The sequence below is a fragment of the Pristiophorus japonicus genome, chromosome 16 (genome assembly GCF_044704955.1).
Source record: "Pristiophorus japonicus isolate sPriJap1 chromosome 16, sPriJap1.hap1, whole genome shotgun sequence".
Taxonomy (NCBI): domain Eukaryota; kingdom Metazoa; phylum Chordata; class Chondrichthyes; family Pristiophoridae; genus Pristiophorus; species Pristiophorus japonicus.
Genome location: NC_091992.1, coordinates 57,897,063 through 57,914,679, shown reverse-complemented (window position 1 = coordinate 57,914,679; position 17,617 = coordinate 57,897,063).

Below are 17,617 nucleotides of genomic sequence, written 5' to 3'. Positions count from 1 at the left end.
GCTCCCGAGGGAGGTTTCGGGGCTTGGCGCCGATGAGGAATTTTCAACAGCTCTACAAACCTGTGAGCATTCTCACAGGTGCATACATTACACCTCCCCTCAGGGCTCGGATGTTCCTGGGGAGCCTGCTATAGACTTGTTTACATTTAGGCGAGCATAGTTTTTGATTGGGCAACTTAAAAGATGTTATATATGCAGACTATAGATATACTCTCTGTGTAGTCACTGTATAGTTGCATAAGATGGTGACTTGTTTACCTGATGTACTATCAATAAGGTATACACTGTGTATATACATGCTGGCACCACTAGAGGGTGCAACTTGTGGAGACCGGGGTTTCCTGCCCCTGTGCCAGGGACTGTATAAAAGGGGAGCCACCATGCGGCTGGAGTCACTCTGGAGTTACGACTAAAGGACCAAGGTCATTAAAGTTTGAGTACAACACATTCCGTCGTGGAGTCATTCATAGGTACAGTACAGACCTAATAAAAGACAAGTGTTCATTTCAGCCAGTCGTGCTTTACCTAAGTGACATGCGCCAAATATAATGTTCTTGACACCTTTCAGGTGTGGCAAGTGAAGAGTTTTAATAATATTGATAAATGCATTCTGATCCTACCACCCTAGCCTATTTGAAGGAATATTCTTGTATAATTTGAAATAATATTCTGACATGCACCTTCTCATTCATGGCAATCCAATTTAAAATTGTTTCACAGACCCACTAAATCCTTCGTTGCACACAGTGGTTACAGGGCAGCCCCTATGTGGCACGGAGCTCTAACTGATGTGATTCACTTATTATTTGAAATTCGCCATGGAGGTGTTAAAGCCTGTTGGGCTTTGAGGCTTTGTGCTATATTTTTCAGTGCTTGTGGCGTAAATGTCTGGTGAATTCATTATAGCTTTTAACATTGTGAATTGAATGATGTCACAACCTGAGAGTGGCATTCAGCATATCTTCTAAACTGAAAACATTGCAACAATTCTGAGTAGGAGCAATTTGTCTCGACCTTCTATCATCTGAAAGACGTTGGATATGGCTGCATATTTCTGATAGGTCATTTGAACCCTGAACTACAATGATTCGTGAGAAATTTGAACTCTCATTTCAAATAATTAAGATAAATTGCGAGCTGAATGTTCGAGTGTAGATTTTGCGTGGTCAGAAGTTCATTGTCTGAGTTTCTCAAGTGTGTTGGGGTGAATTTTGGTGACTTGATGGGCCTGAATTTGTGGGCGGATGCCTCCAAACCACAATAAAAGTACGCACCTACCTGATGGTCCTTGATTCACGGAGACTCGCGCTCCTGGGTCTCGACACATAGGCCTGCGTAAAGGTCCACATAGCCTGGGGCACAGGCACTTCGCAAGCACCCCTGGGGATCACGTGGGCCGGCCCAGCCAATCAGAAAGTAGATTCCCATTACGCTTATTCACGTACGGAATCCCCATAAGCTTATAAGAACATAAGAAATAGGAGCAGGAGTAGGCCATTTGGCCCCTCGAGCCTGCTCCGCCATTCAATAAGATCATGGCTGATCTGATCATGGATTCATCTCCACTTCCCTGCCCGGTCCCCATAACCCTTTACTCCCTTATCGCTCAAAAATCTGTCTATCTCTACCTTAAATATATTCAATGACCCAGTCTCCACAGCTCTCTGGGGCAGAGAATTTCACAGATTTACAACCCTCTGAGAGAAGAAATTCTTCCTCATCTGAGTTTTAAATGGGCAACCCCTTATTCTGAGACTATGTCCGCTAGTTTTAGTTTTCCCTATGAGTGGAAATATCCTCTCTGCATCCACCTTGTCGAGCCCCCTCATTATCTTGTATATTTCGATAAGATCACCTCTCATTCTTCTGAACTCCAATGTGTACAGGCCCAACCTACTCAACCTATCTTCATAAGTCAACCCCCTCTACTCCGGAATCAACCGAGTGAACCTTCTCTGAATAGCTTCCAATGCAAGTATATCCTTCCTTAAGTTTAATAGGAATCACACAAAAAATACACTTTCACAGCACTGAAATAAAAAGAAATCATGACATTTTTAAAATGAATTAAAAATAGAAAATTTAATTAAACATTTAAAACAAAAATGTAATATTTTGAAAACTAAATGTTGACATTTTTCAAGGGGCCAAAAATAACAAACTTATTTTACAGGTTTTTGAATGTTCAAATGATTTTTAAAAATGTATTTGAATATTTATTTTTGCCCTTACGTGGGTAAAAGAAGGCATTTTGCCTGCGTTCACCAGGCGTTAGGGTTTCATGGGCATTCGCTGGGTAGTAGTTGGGCAAACACTCCGCAAGCGAATGTCCATTTCCCAGGGAAAATTCTTGACAGATCGCAAGTTCGGAGTCTTCGTGTAGCGCATGCGTAAACTCGGAACCTGCGAGGCACTTAGGACCGCGTACGCAGTCATAGGCCCCGGAAAATCCCGGCCTAATTGGTTCAGTTGGTGACACTCTCATCTCTTGTGTCAGAAGTTGTGGATTCAGATTTTGTTCCACAACTTGAGCAGAACCTCGGCTGCCACTTCAGCACAGTTCTGAGGGAGTGCTGCATTGTCAAAGCGGATGTAAAAGGTCCCGAGGTGTGATATGAAAAAGAGAGGAGAATTCTCCTGGTGTCCTGACCAACATTTCATCCCTTGATCAACACTCTCAAATGGTGATTCATTCTCTGTTTGGGAGTTATATGTACACAAATTGGCTGCCTCATTTGCCAACATAATAACCCCAACCTATGTGAGAACACTAACGCACGCCAGGGCTATAAATAGAGCTGGAGATCTGGGCCCTGGAACATCGGGGTGAAGGTGCGGCGAATGAGGGTACGGGGCCCAGAAGAGCTGAGGGCCCAGGGGCAGCACGGGCCTGCCTACACTGCGATTTATGTGCGCACTAGGTCCATGCAGCAGAGCAGGTCTCCAGTTGTCCTGGTTCAACCCTTGCCACTGGATAAAGGCCTAGCTCTGTCAATCCCATGTGGTGGCTGATGTGCAACGGTCACCACACGTTAAAAAAATCCACGGACAGGCATCTTCCACCCCCTCAACTGGAGTTCAGGACTGGAACATCGAGTCCTTCATTGAAACATTATTGAACTAACATGGAAGCAAGTCATCCTCGTTTGAGGGACCGCCTATGATGAACAGTGATTACATTTCAAAATGAATACATTGGCTGGCAGTTGCTTCCGGATGTCCTGAGGATGTGATAAGGTATATACTGAGGAATGACTTCCTCTGGTGGAGGAATCAAGAGCAGAGGAACATAATCTTAACATTAGATCGAGGTCATTCAATGGCGAAATGAGAAGCACTGTTTCACAGAAATCTGGAACGCTATCCCCAAAAGGCTGTGGTTGCTGAGTCAATTGGAACTTTCAAGACTCAGATCGATAATTTTATTAGGTAAGGCTATCAAGGGATATGGACTAAAGAGCTGTCAGTACCGCACAGGTTTTCTGCTACCGATCAATGATTCTCCATTTCATCAATTACCCCCAGGGTACAGTAGAACTTAGAATCATAGAATCATAGAAATTTACAGCACGGAAGGAGGCCATTTCGGTCCATTATGTCCGCGCCGGCCGACCAAGAGCTATCCAGCCTAATCCCACTTTACAGCTCGAGGTCCGTAACCCTGCAGGTTACGGCACTTCAAGTGCACATCCAAGTATTTTTTAAATGTGGTGAGGGTTTCTGCCTCTACCATCCTTTCAGGCAGTGAGTTCCAAACCCCCACCACCTTCTGGGTGAAGAAATGTCCCCTTGTTAATCTGGGTTGGGTTCGGTGCGGGGGTTGCGGTGGGCAGGGATTACATAAGAACATAAGAACATAAGAAGTAGGAACAGGAGTAGGCCATCTAGGCCCTCGAGCCTGCTCTGCCATTCAACAAGATCATGGCTGATCTGGCCGTGGACTCAGCTCCACTTACCCGCCCGCTCCCCGTAACCCTTAATTCCCTTATTGGTTAAAAATCTATCTATCTGTGATTTGAATACATTCAATGAGCTAGCCTCAACTGCTTCCTTGGGCAGAGAATTCCACAGATTCACAACCCTCTGGGAGAAGAAATTCCTTCTCAACTCGGTTTTAAATTGGCTCCCCCGTATTTTGAGGCTGTGCCCCCTAGTTCTAGTCTCCCCAACCAGTGGAAACAACCTCTCTGCCTCTATCTTGTCTAACCCTTTCATTATTTTAAATGTTTCTATAAGATCACCCCTCATCCTTCTGAACTCCAACGAGTAAAGACCCAGTCTACTCAATCTATCATCATAAGGTAACCCCCTCATCTCTGGAATCAGCCTAGTGAATCGTCTCTGTACCCCCTCCAAAGCTAGTATATCCTTCCTTAAGAAAGGTGACCAAAACTGCACGCAGTACTCCAGGTGCGGCCTCACCAATACCCTGTACAGTTGCAGCAGGACCTCCCTGCTTTTGTACTCCATCCCTCTCGCAATGAAGGCCAACATTCCATTCGCCTTCCTGATTACCTGCTGCACCTGCAAACTAACTTTTTGGGATTCGTGCACAAGGACCCCCAGGTCTCTCTGCACCGCAGCATGTTGTAATTTCTCCCCATTCAAATAATACTCCCTTTTACTGTTTTTTTTTCCAAGGTGGATGACCTCACATTTTCCGACATTGTATTCCATCTGCCAAACCTTAGCCCATTCACTTAACCTATCTAAATCTCTTTGCAGCCTCTCTGTGACCTCTACACAACCCGCTTTCCCACTAATCTGTGTGCAAATTGTGTTACACTACACTCTGTCCCCTCTTCCAGGTCATCTATGTATATTGTAAACAGTTGTGGTCCCAGCACCGATAGTGGGGGTGGACGATGGTGATGGGGGTGGGGGGGGGGGGGGGGCGTCAGAGGCAGGGGGTCTCCTGCCCGAAACCGGTGGGAATAACATTTAGGTTGGAGAGTGGGAATGGTCCCTGGCATAAGCTAAGTGCTGGGGAAGGGGGAGGGGGATTGCAAGGCTGATGCCGGTTGGGTGAGAGGGAGGCAGAGTGGCGGCAGGGGAGGCCCAAAGACCCCTTGCAGGGCCTCCTGCCCCTCCTGACCCCCGAGGAATCCTTCCAAACATTAAAAGATTTGACTTAACCTCAGCCTTTTCTGGGCAAGCTACTGCCTCAAGCTAGGTCTTAACATCGCAGTACCATTGACGTCATTGGGCCGTGGATTTTGCATTTTAATTAGGCCCCCCCCCCCCTCACCTGTCGCAGGTGGCTTCTGCACTGCCGGAATCTCAGCACTTAAAATGGCAGTTATCGTGAACACGTTTGGAATGCACAAGAATCCTCAAATGCATTTTAACCGCCGTCCCGTTCCCATCAAGCGGGTTGGGTTAAAACAAGGCCTTAAGTAATGAATGAATAATATAAATAATGAGTAGAAGACACTTCACGTGTCAATCACTCTCCGAAGCCTATTCACCACCTACAAGGCACAAGTCAGGAGTGTGATGGAATAATCTCCACTTGCCTGGATGAGTACCGCTCTAACAACACTCGTGAAGCTCGACACCATCCAGGTCGAAATAGCCAGCTTGATTGGCACCCCATCCACCCCCTTCAACATTCACTCCCTCCACCACCGACGCACCGTGCTGTAGTGTGTACCATTTACAAGATGCACTGCAGCAATTCACCAACTCTTTTTTGGCAGCACCTCCCAAACCCGCGACCTCTACCACCGAGAAGGACAAGGACACCACCACCTCCATGTTCCCCTCCAAGTCACACAGCATCTTGACTTGGACATATATCGCTGTTCCTTCATCGTCACTGGATCAAAATCCTGGAACTCCCTCCCCAACAGCTCACCACACGGACTACAGCAGTTCAAGAGAATGCCCACCACCACCTCCGGGCAAGTAGAGATGGGCCCTGCCCGTGACGCCCATAGCCCAAGGATCTATAATGATAATGTTAAAAGAGAGCCACAGAACCACTTTACAATGTACCTAATTGCGGATTTTACCTCCCTGCCATTTAATCTCCTGAGGAACATTCATCTGTAGTATTTTATGTCGCGGTTTATGACACAACTGAAATGGCTTTTTAGGCCACTTCAGAAGAGTCAACCACATCGGTGTGGGACTGGAGTCACATATAAGACAGATTGGGTAAGGACAGTGTTATGTATGTTAACTGGGTTTTACCTGCCACCGGAGGGCACGACTGTCGGAGTCCCAATGTTCACTGGCAGACACGTGCAAGCCATGTATATAATGTTGGCAGCCATGTTGAATCCTCACTTTGAGAATAAATAAACTGGAGTAAGGTCATGTCTGAACTAACTCACCGTACTTAGCCTCGTGGAGTTATTCGATACTTAACAGACAGCCGCTTTCGTTAAGGACATTACCGAATCACTTGGGCTTTTACGACAATCTGACAACCTCGTGGTCACTTTTACTGATACTAGCTTTGTATCTGCAGATTTTTTTGAACTGAATTAAAACATTTTCACAGTGAGATTTGAATTCACGTGTATGTTCATTACGGGTTATTCGCCCAGGATTATTCTCTGGGCTTCTAGTCCAGCGATATAACCACTGCACTATTGTACCCCTCTATATGCTACCCACGGAGGAGATTGGATAACTCTGGCTGGGACAACATTGCCGAATGCAGTTCAGAGGTTAATAGTTAGCAGACAGAAGTGGAGGAATTGTTTGTGTGGGTAGTATTTGGGGGCGAAAGATTGGGGTAGTCAGCAAACGGATTCTCTCCTGGTTTTCAAGGCACTTTGCTTCACGGTAGAGAACCCGATATAAAATGGTCGGTTCATGGATCGGCTTCTCAGCAAGGCAGTAAACAAAAACGTTTCTCGTAACTCCTCGCATAGAAATGCCTGATTCTCCACACAGCTTGTTTCTGACTTGGCACTTTAAAGGCTGGGTGGTTTTATTGATTTCAAGCTCACTGTCTCCGTCAAATCAAGGCAGGGAAATAAGAAAACAATCAAGGTAGTTGTAAAAAATAATTTAAAACAATAGAGATGCAAGGAAATGAAATAGTCCAACTGCTGTGCTAGGTTAACCTGCCCAGGCTCACAACTACAACAACAACTTGTATTTATATAGCACCTTTAACGTAGTAAAACATCCCAAGGTGCTACACAGCAGTGTTATAAGACAAAACAAATACATTTGACACTGAGCCGCATAAAAATAAATTACGGCAGGTGACCGAAAGCTTGGTCAAAGTGGTAGGTTTTAAGGAGCGTCTTAAAGGGGGAAAGAGAGGTAGAGAGGCGGAGAGATTTAGGGAGTTCCAGAGCTTAGGGCCCAGGCAGCTGAAGACATGGCCACCAATGAAGAATGGGCAATTGAGAGGTGCCAGGGTGTGGAACTGTACTTAGAACTGTCAGGAAGGAAATGCAGGAAAATGGGAAAAGCAAAAAAAAAATGGGAATGGTTGTGGAAAATTGAAGAGAAGGGAAAACCTTTCTCAAATTGCAAGCCTAAGCTAAATCTGTTTTTATTTCCGTCTATTTAATCTTTCTGGTTCTTTTCTGACTTGGCCCACTTTGTGCCACATGGGCCGTGGGCTTAATTTTCCCCAATGCAGTTTTTTGCCGTACTGCAAGAGTTAAGTCCGTTATTTTTGGCCCCGACTACTCCAAAAAGATAACTAGCAAGTTTTCCCGTTCGAATTTTTGAAATTGGCGCTGCGCAGCCTGTCCTTTAGCTTCGGGGGGGGTGGAGCATAAGGGCTGCGCCGAAATAACGATGCCCCGCCTTTCTGCGCATGCGCGAAAAAAAGGACATTTTTGATGTGATTGCTATGGGTGCGCGTGCCCAGTGCAGCTCCTGGTTTGCATTTGGCCATTTTTAAAGAACCAGTTGTGTGTGAGAACTTTAATATGCAACGCGGCTCAAGGACCAAGAATTTCCCACAGGATGAAGTGGAGGCCCTGGTTACTGTAATTGAGGCCAGATGGCACGAGCTGGACACCAGCAGAGGTCACATAAAATTTTCACCAAAAGAAATGAAAAAATGCTGGATCCAACTTGCAGAAGATTACTGTGCAATGGTGACCACCCCGAGATCTGGAGGCCAGTGCAAAAAGAAGTGGCTAGACCTTGGTCAAGTAATTAGTGTCAGTAATATTTTCATTTATTCAATGGAATTGCAATTGTAAATGTGACCATCTATATATGTCCCACCCAGCAGAAAGACACCCTCTCTAAAAAGTTATATTTTCATCTTTGCAGAGGAAGGTGGCACACAACAAAAAGGAAAGAACTTGAACAAGAAGAGGCCCGGCAAATCTGCAGCCACTGACACACTTGGAAGACAGGTCGCTGCTTTGATGGGTCCTACGAGAAAAGCAACCACCACTGCACAAGCTGGGCTCACACTCGAGGGAGAGGGTAAGTCTTGCAAATTCCACAGTCTGGCTTTCCTAAGTGTTAAGTACAGCGCGGGCTAGCCATGCTTCGGTTCATGGGGATGTCTCCGTCAGCTACGTTTTGGTTGATGCAATGTGCTATCATCATGGTCCTTCAAATAAGACTGCTACCTGCGTTATCTGAGCCTACTCATGCCACCCACCCTGCCCCCTCCTCTACTGCTAACCATTTGTCTGTTCTGTTATATTTTGCAGAACTTGAGGCCAACCCTGACAAGACTGAAGCCGATGCAGAAGAAGATTCAGACGTGGACGAGCCTGAAGAGGAGAATATCTTCCAATCCCACCTTCCAGACCAAGAGCATGGGGGTGAGGGGGAGGGGGAGGGGCAGGGGGTGATGATGGATGAAACCCCCACTCTTGTACTCACTCTGGAGGAGGTGCAAGTGCTACTGCCCATCGAGAGGCCAGACCCTTTCCTGAGTGGTACAAGTGTTGGGACATTTCATGGTTTCGCACAGTCCGAAGCTGGGGATTCTAGTGAGCTGCAGTAAGGCACACCCAGGGCCTCACTGTCCGAGGCTGCGGGTCCCAGTGGGATGCAGCAAGCCACACCCAGGGCGAGGAGGGGAAGGAGAGCTCGACAGCGCTCTCCCAAGGTGCAGGATCTAAGAGATGTGGTTCAGATGATGGCAATGAGTGGTGAGAGCATTGACCTTACACGATCACTCCTGGGCACCATCAGTGGGGTGGGTGATGAGGTATCGGGACTGTCGGGAGAAGTAACAACACTATCTCGAGAAATGGGAACGCTGTACAGGTACATGAGGGAGGGAATGTCGGAGTTAGCTGCTGCAATAAGGGAACACGCCCAGACCCCGCACCCATTGACAGAATCAACTGCCACTCCCACTCCAGTCCTCAGACTAGTCTCTGAAGAGGCCCACGCCGGGCCTTCCACCTTACCGTCTGCCCCGCCCATCAAGAATTGCATATTACCCGAGATGCTCGAAAGAATAAACTTGGTACCAACCCAAGAAATGCTGCGCCACCGCCTGTGGGCAGGGGCGGAGTCACCAAGACCAAGCGCAGCGTGCGGTCTTAGAGTAAGGTGGAGGAGAGATGGGTACTGCCTTTCTTTACTGCTGCTGTTGTTGTTGTTGTTACTGTTGTTACTATTGCAACTGTTCTCAAATTAAAAGTTATTTGTAAGTTATGTAATTTACAAGTTTAAAAGTTTGTAAGTGATCTTAAAGTTTTTAAGTGATCTTAACCGAAAACTTTAAACTTTGATACAAGAATATTTGTATTAAAGTTAAGTACAAACAAGTGTTTGTTAACCTTTTGAATAAAATATATTTAAAATTATAACTGAATCATTTCCATTATTTGTTCCATTAACACAACACAACATTATGGAACAGGTCCAAACAGTAAACATGGTCCATGTGGAACAGTTGCCGCTGAGCCTTCAGGCAGCAATCCGTTCACGGATGAGCTGCTGGCGCAAGGCTCGAGCAATCGTTAAAGGGGCACAACGCCCCGCCTTCCTCCGCCGTGCTCCGGGTTCAGGTAGTTGCATGGCTTCCTCGTCCTCCTCCTCCTCATCTGCATCTTCCTCCTCATCATCAGCCACTCTCACCTCAGGTGGGTCTTCTACTCCCAGCTGCTGCTGTCTCATGATGGCTAAGTTGTGCAGCATGCAGCACACAACAGTGAACTGACCGACAATCTCAGGGGAGTACAGCAAGTAGCCTCCAGAATGGTCAGGCATCGGAAACGCTGTTTCAAGATGCCAATGGTCTTCTCTATGATGCTGCGTGTCACAATGCGCGACATGTTGTATTCCCGGTCAGCTTCCGTCCAGGTTACGTGTAGGAGCATCATGAGCCAGGTGGCGAGGCCGTACCCTTTGTCTCCCAGCAGCCAGCTCTGCCCTTCTGGCTGCTGCTGAAACATGGCAGACATAGCGCTCTTGCGTAGAATGTACGCATCATGGGTGCTCCAAGGGTAGCTTGAATCAACTGACATGATTTGACATGATGTCGTCACACACGAGCTGCACATTAATGGAGTGGAAGCCTTTTCTGTTCCTGTACATCTCGGAATCCTCCAAAGGTGTTCACAAGGCGATGTGGGTACAATCAATGCAGCCCTGTACCTTTGGGAAGCCAGCAATCCTGGAGAAGCCCACAGCCCTGTCATACATTGCCTGTGCAGGCATGGGGAACTTTATGAATTCATTCCTCCAGGCATATAGTGCAGCAGTCACCTGCCGAATGCAGATATGTGTTGCATGTTGAGAACTGGAGCACACATCCCTAGCTGTGGCCTGGAATGATCCAGATGCATAGATTGCAAGTGCAGCTATAACCTTCACTTCAACTGACAAAGCAGTCCTCCTGACACTTCGAGGTTGCAGGTCTGCTTTTACTAACTCACAGAGCTCGGTTACAACTTCTTTGCAGAAACGCAGCCTTCTCACACAGTCTACATCACTCAGGTGCAGGTATGAACGCTTGTCTCGATATACCCGATGTGGGTAAGGCCTTCTGCCCAGCACCCTACGGGCTCTGAGGTTCCTCATGCGATAATGTCTAATCAATTGTCTTCTCGGCAGCACCATCGTGCAGAAGGCTTGCATGAGGTATGGTATTGTCTGTATTACCACCATGATAAAATTGTACCTTTGCAAGAAGCTCAAAATAGCAGGACAAGGAGTTAAAGCTTCTTTATTGTCTCTCTCCCCAAGGTCGACACCCTAGTATAGACCACTCCCAGGTCTGCACATGCGCAATAAGCTTGCTTAGAATGGGAAGCTAGGCATTCAATGAAAACATTTGGGGCAACAAAGTCTAATGCAATGCTTTAATTTCAGATTTTTTTCAAAGTACCACCCCACCAGCGACCGAATATCTCCTCACTGGGCTCGAGGGCCGGCCGGCAGAATCACTCCCTCGCCCGGACACAGGGGCTCGATATCCACTCCCCACCCAGCCCAGGCTTCTTTTGAAGCTTCTGTATAGTGCAAGGGTTTTCATCCCTTCAATTCAGCTTCCACCCCACCCCCGGGCTTCTTTTGAAGCCGAGCCCCGAGCCCCTGTGTCCAGGCGAAGGACCGATTCTCCCCACCGACGCTCCGACCCTCGAGCCTGGTTTGGAGACATTCGGGGGTGGCATGGCACTTTGAAAACAATCCAAAATTAAAGAATTGCATTAGACTTCCATTTTCTGTGTTTTAAGTTTGAAAAAATTAAGCTTCATGATGCATATTTAATCTGTTCTTGACTCCCTCCTAGACTTTGCATAAAAACAATGGCGTCTTTGTGCACCGATATTTTAATGTGCGCTGGTTTTTCTTAAGCGTCCAGAAGGATTTTTGGGAGTGGTCACATTCGGCGTCCTAGGAGAAATGTAAGTTGGCCAAACTTGCATAAATGTGAAAAACGGGAACAGACATCAGGTTACGCCCCTTATGACGCAAAAAAAAAACTAACCTAAAAAAATCGTAACTAACTGAGTTACTGCTGGCGCAGAAACGTTGGGGAAACTTGGATAGAAACATAGAAATTAGATTCAGGAGAAGGCCATTCGGCCCTTCGAACCTGCACCACCATTCAATAAAATCATGGCTGATCATTCAACCTCAGTACCCCTTTCTTGCTTTGTCTCCATACTCCTTGATCCCGTAAGTGCCATATCTAACTCCCTTTTGAATATATCTAATAAACTGGCCTCAACAATGTTTTGCGGTAGAGATTTCCACAGGTTAACCACTCTCTGAGTGAAGAAACTTCTCCTCATCTCGGTCCTAAATGGCTTACTCCTTATTCTTAGACTGTGATCCCTGCTTCTGGAACTCCCCAGCAACGGGAACATTCTTCCTGCCTCTAATCTGTCCAATCCCATCAGAATTTTATATGTTTCTATGAGATCCCCTCTCATTCTTCTAAACTCCAGTGGATACAAGCTCAGTTGATCCAATCTCTCCTCATATGTCAGTCCTGCCATCCCGGGAATCAGTCTGGTGAACCTTCGCTGTACTCAATAGCAAGAATGTCCTTCCTCAGATTAGGAGACCAAAACTGAACACAATATTCCAGGTGAGGCTTCACTAAAGCCCTGTACAACTGAAGTAAGACCTCCTTGCTCTTATACTCAAATCTTCTTGCTATGAAGGCCAACATGCCATTTGCCTTCTTCACCGCCTGCTGTACCTGCATGCCAACTTTCAATGACTGATGTACCATGACACCCAGGTCTCGTTGCACCTCCTCTTTTCCTAATCTGTCACCATTCAGATAATAATCTGCCTTCCTGTTTTTACCACCAAAGTACATAACCTCACATTTATCCACATTATACTGCATGTGCCATACATTTGTCCACTCACCTAACCTGTCCAAGTCACCCGGCAGCCTCTTAGCATCCTCCTCACAGCTCACACTGCCACCCAGCTTAGTATCATCTGCAAACTTGGAAATATTACATTCAATTCCTTCATCTAAATCATTGATGTATATTGTAAATAGCTGGGGTCCCAGCACTGAACCCTGCAGCAACCCACTGGTCACTGTCTGCCATTCTGAAAAGGATCCGTTTATTCCGACTCTCTGCTTCCAGTCTGCCAACCAGTTTTCTATCCACGTCAATACATTACCCCCAATATCATGTGCTTTAATTTTGCACACGAATCTCTTGTGTGGGACCTTGTCAAAAGCCTTTTGAAAGTCCAAATACACCACATCCATTGGTTCTCCCTTGTCCACTCTCCTAGTTACATCCTCAAAAAATTCTAGATTTGTCAAACATGATTTCCCTTTCATAAATCCATGCTGACTTGGACCGATCCTGTCACTGCTTTCCAAATGCGCTGCTATTTCATCTTTAATAATTGATTCCAACATTTTCCCCACCACCGATGTCAGGCTAACCGGTCTATAATCGGAATTCTCCACATTTAGTTTTCTGCAGTTCGAGTCAGGTAGAACAGTTTCACTTTGGAACAGAATTATTTTTTCAAAAGGGGGCGTGTCCGGCCACAGTGAAAATGTACTCCAAACTAACTTAGAATGGAGTAAGTGAAGATTTTTGTACGCTTGAAAAAACCTTGTCTACACATTAAAAAATCAGGCGCAGGTTACAAATTAGGCGTCGGGAACGAGAGGGGGAGGGGGGAGAGAGGGAAGTCATTAAATTTTACAATAAATCCTTAGTTATACTTATACAAATATTATACAAATAAATCCAACCTGAATAAAAATGTATAAGCAAAGAAAAGATTAAATAAACCATGTTCCTACCTGTGTGAAAGTGCTTCAGGCAGGCCTTTCAGGCAGCGGTTTGCCGTCGGGACCGAAGGCTGAACGGGCCGGGCCCGAGACTTCGGGCAGGGCCCGTCCCCAGCACCAGATTTACAGGTAGGTGGCGTTGGGTCGGGTCGGGGAGGGAGGTTCGGTTCGGGTCGGGGGGAGGGAGGTTCGGATCGGGTCGGGGGGAGGGGGAGGTCAGGTCGGATCCAGTCCGGGGGCGGGGGGGGGGTGAGCGGGAGTCGGGTCGGGTCCAGTCGGGGGGGGGGTGTGGCGGGAGTCGGGTCGGGTCCAGTCGGGGGGGGGGGGAGCGGGAGCGGGAGTCGGGTCGGGTCGGGTCCAGTCGGGGGGAGGGGAGCGGGAGTCGGGTCGGGTCCAGTCGGGGGGGCGGGGGAGCGAGAGCGGGAGTCGGGTCGGGTAGGGTCCAGTCGGGGGGGGGGAGCGGGAGCGGGAGTCGGGTCGGGTCGGGTCCAGTTGCGGGGGGGAGCGGGAGCGCGGGTCGGGTCGGGTCCAGTCGGGAGCAGGAGTCGGGTCGGGTCCAGTCGGGGGGGAACGGGAGTCGGGTCGGGTCGGGTCCAGTCGGGGGGGGGGGCGCGGGAGTCGGGTCCAGTCGGGGGGGGCGGGGGAAAGCGGGAGTTGAGTCGGGTCGGGAGGAAGCAGGAGCTGGCCGTGGGAGGAGACTTATTCACGCAGCCCCAGTGAGGCCATTCAGCCAGGGCTAGGGGCTGCGTGCTTCGGGCCCCTCCCACACAGTTTCATGCGCCTGGAGCTACTGCACTTGTGTGCCCACTGTAGCGCGCATGTGCAGATGTCCCGGCACTGTTTTCAGCGCAAGGACCTGGCTCCGCCCCCCCCACAGCTCCTGCTGCGCTGCGCCGAGGGCCAGAGGGTCTGCAGGGAGGTGGAGAATACGGAGGGTTTTTTTAGGCGCACTTTGTGGCACGAAAAACGGGCGTCCAAGTCGGGACTGCGCCGTTCTAGGCGCTGCTCGAAACTTGGGCCCTATAATTCCCTGTTTTCTCTCTCCCTCCTTTTTAAAAAATTGGTGTTTCATTATCTACCCTCCAGTCAATAGGAACTGATCCAGAGTCAATAGAATGTTGGAAAATGATCACCAATGCATCCACTGTTTCTCGGGCCACTTCCTTAAGTACTTTGGGATGCAGCCTATCAGGCCCTGGGGCCTTCAATACCATCAATTTCCCTAACACAATTTCCTGACTAATAAGGATTTCCTTCAGTTCCTCCTTTTTGCTAGACCCTCGAACCCCTAGTATTTCCGGAAGGTTATTTGTGTCTTTCTTCGTGAAGACAGAACCAAAGAATTTGTTCAATTGGTCTGCCATTTCTTTGTTCCCCATTATAAATTCACCTGATTCTGACTGCAAGGGACCTACGTTGGTCTTCACTAATCTTTTTCTCTTCACATATCTATAGAAGCTATTGCGGTCATTTTTTATGTTCCCTGCAAGCTTCCTCTCATACTCTATTTTCCACCTCCTAATTTAATTTCGGTCAAAATAAAGTGTGCCGATAACTGGGGAAAATTGAGCCTTGTATGTTATTCTTATCCAGGCATGATGTGAACAAGGTGGGCATCTTGGATAATCCCGATACACCAACTGGTGCCGAGCAGCCTGCGAAGCAAGAAACTTGCCAAGATAAGATTAGGGCTGAGAAAAGACCATTTGGCCCATCAAAGCTCAATGCTCAGGTGCAGCAAAGGTGCATGAACAGCAAGGCTGTAGCATTGGTGCAAAATGGTTTGGTTTCACGCTGATGTTGTGACCATCAGGATAGATGTTGGTCTTCACCCCCTGGGCAGTAATCTGACACAGCGGATCACCCATCCTTTACAGAATCCTCCTGATTTTCATTGCATTCAAAGCAATGGAATTAAAATCAGGCAGATTCTATAAAGGCCGGGCAATCTATTTCGCCAGTAAAAATCCCCAGGTTGTGAAGACCAAAATCTACCCAAAAGTAGCCTGAATTCAGAGTCTGGACCTGGCCCAACACCAGAACAAATCATCATCATCATTATAGGCAGTCCCTCGGGATCGAGGAAGACTTGCTTCCATTCTTAGCATGAGTTCTTAGGTGGCTGAACAGTCCAATACGAGAACCACAGCCGCTGTCACAGGTGGAACAGATAGTCGTTGAGGGAAGGGGTGGGTGGGACTGGTTTGCCACACGCTCTTTCCGCTGCCCTTGCTTGTTTTCTGCATGCTCTCAACGACGAGACTCGAGGTGCTCAGCGCCCTCCCAGATGCAATTCCTCCACTTAGGGCGGTCTTTGGCCAGGGACTCCCAGGTGTCGGTGGGGATGTTGCACTTTATCAGGGAAGCTTTGAGGGTGTCGTTGTAACGTTTCCTCTGCCCACCTTTGGCTCGTTTGCCGTGAAGGAGTTCCAAGTACAGCACTTGCTTTGGGAGTCTCATGTCTGGCATGCGAACAATGTGGCCTGCCCAGCGGAGCTGATCAAGTGTGGTCAGTGCTTCAATGCTGGGGATGTTGGCCTGGACGAGGACACTAATCAGAACAAATCAGAGTGTCAGTGGAGGAGGAAATCTCACTGCGCCCTCAAGGCCAGTTTGGGTCTCAGCACCCTATGTGTACTACACATCGAGAGCATTGGTCCAAACCCTGACTGAGTCTCGGCGGGCAAACATATCTGAACTGGTGCGTGAATGAGAAGAAGCAAATGGCACAGGGGAGTGAGTTGGAGGGGGTTGGGGCAGAGGAACACAGAGCAACAGGTCTCTGCAGGATCTCATGAGTGGACTTGATCTCCTTCATACTCCTCTTCATCATCATCCTCCTCGTCTTCCTCATCGTCAAAGCTCACAAGGAGGTAGCTATTTATCTGTTAATTGTGTCTCTGTTCTTTCTCCTCCTCATCAACATCATCTTCTTCCTCCTTGTCCCATGTTACTGTAGTGGATCGGCAGGAAAAGAGGGTAAAGGCTAAGAATAGGTGAGCAATACCCCTTTAGAATGAAAGGGGCAAAGAGAGTGGGGCCTTGTGTTTGTATGGAACTTCTTAGGGATGACAGGGTGACAGCGTTGGTGTTCAGTTGCTAACCTGCCATTGATCTTGCCTTCTACCACAGCGAGACCAGGAGCTGTATAACCTTCCCCTTGTTGAGCATGAGCTATCTAAGGTTCCTGCAGTGGCCGGCCTCTCGCGGACATTGTTAACCAATTTCTCCTGCCACAAGGTATGGCAACACTACCAGTTAAAGAGTGAGTGCCCTGTGGCATAGGAGAGCTGAAGTAAGACGTCTGGTTGGTAGGAGGTTTAGAGGGGATTTGAGGGGAAATTTCTTCAGCCAGAGGGTGGTGGGGGTCTGGAACTCACTGCCCGAAAGGGTGGTAGAGGCAAAACTCTCACCAATTTTAAAGGGTACTTGGATGTGCTCCTGAAGTACTGTAACCTACGAGGCTACGGACCAAGAGCTGGAAAGTGGGATTAGGCTGGATAGCTCTTTGTTGGCCAACGCGGACACGATGGGCTGAAATGGCCTCCTTCCATGCTGTAAATTTCTATGATTCTATGATTTGAGGGTATGAGGGTGCAATTTATTCTTATGACATCACTAACAGCACACACACAAGGTGGCTCTTAACCAGATACTGTCATCATGTAACCTTGCCATATGACCCTTTTATTATATTTACATCAGTAGTTGCATTACCACAGTAGTCCACTAGGCAGAGCACTAGGAGGAGCTCCATTACAGAGGGAGCGGGTTTGGGCATGCAAGTCATTGTTGTGAAGGCATCTGGGTAGCCGTAGTACAAGATGCTGAGAATGAGCACACCCCTCTTGACCAGAGTGTGTAGTGAAGGGTTAGTTTGCAAGTGTTGCTGGTGCCCAGGGTGGCCATTGAAGAAAAGGAGGAATGTCCAGG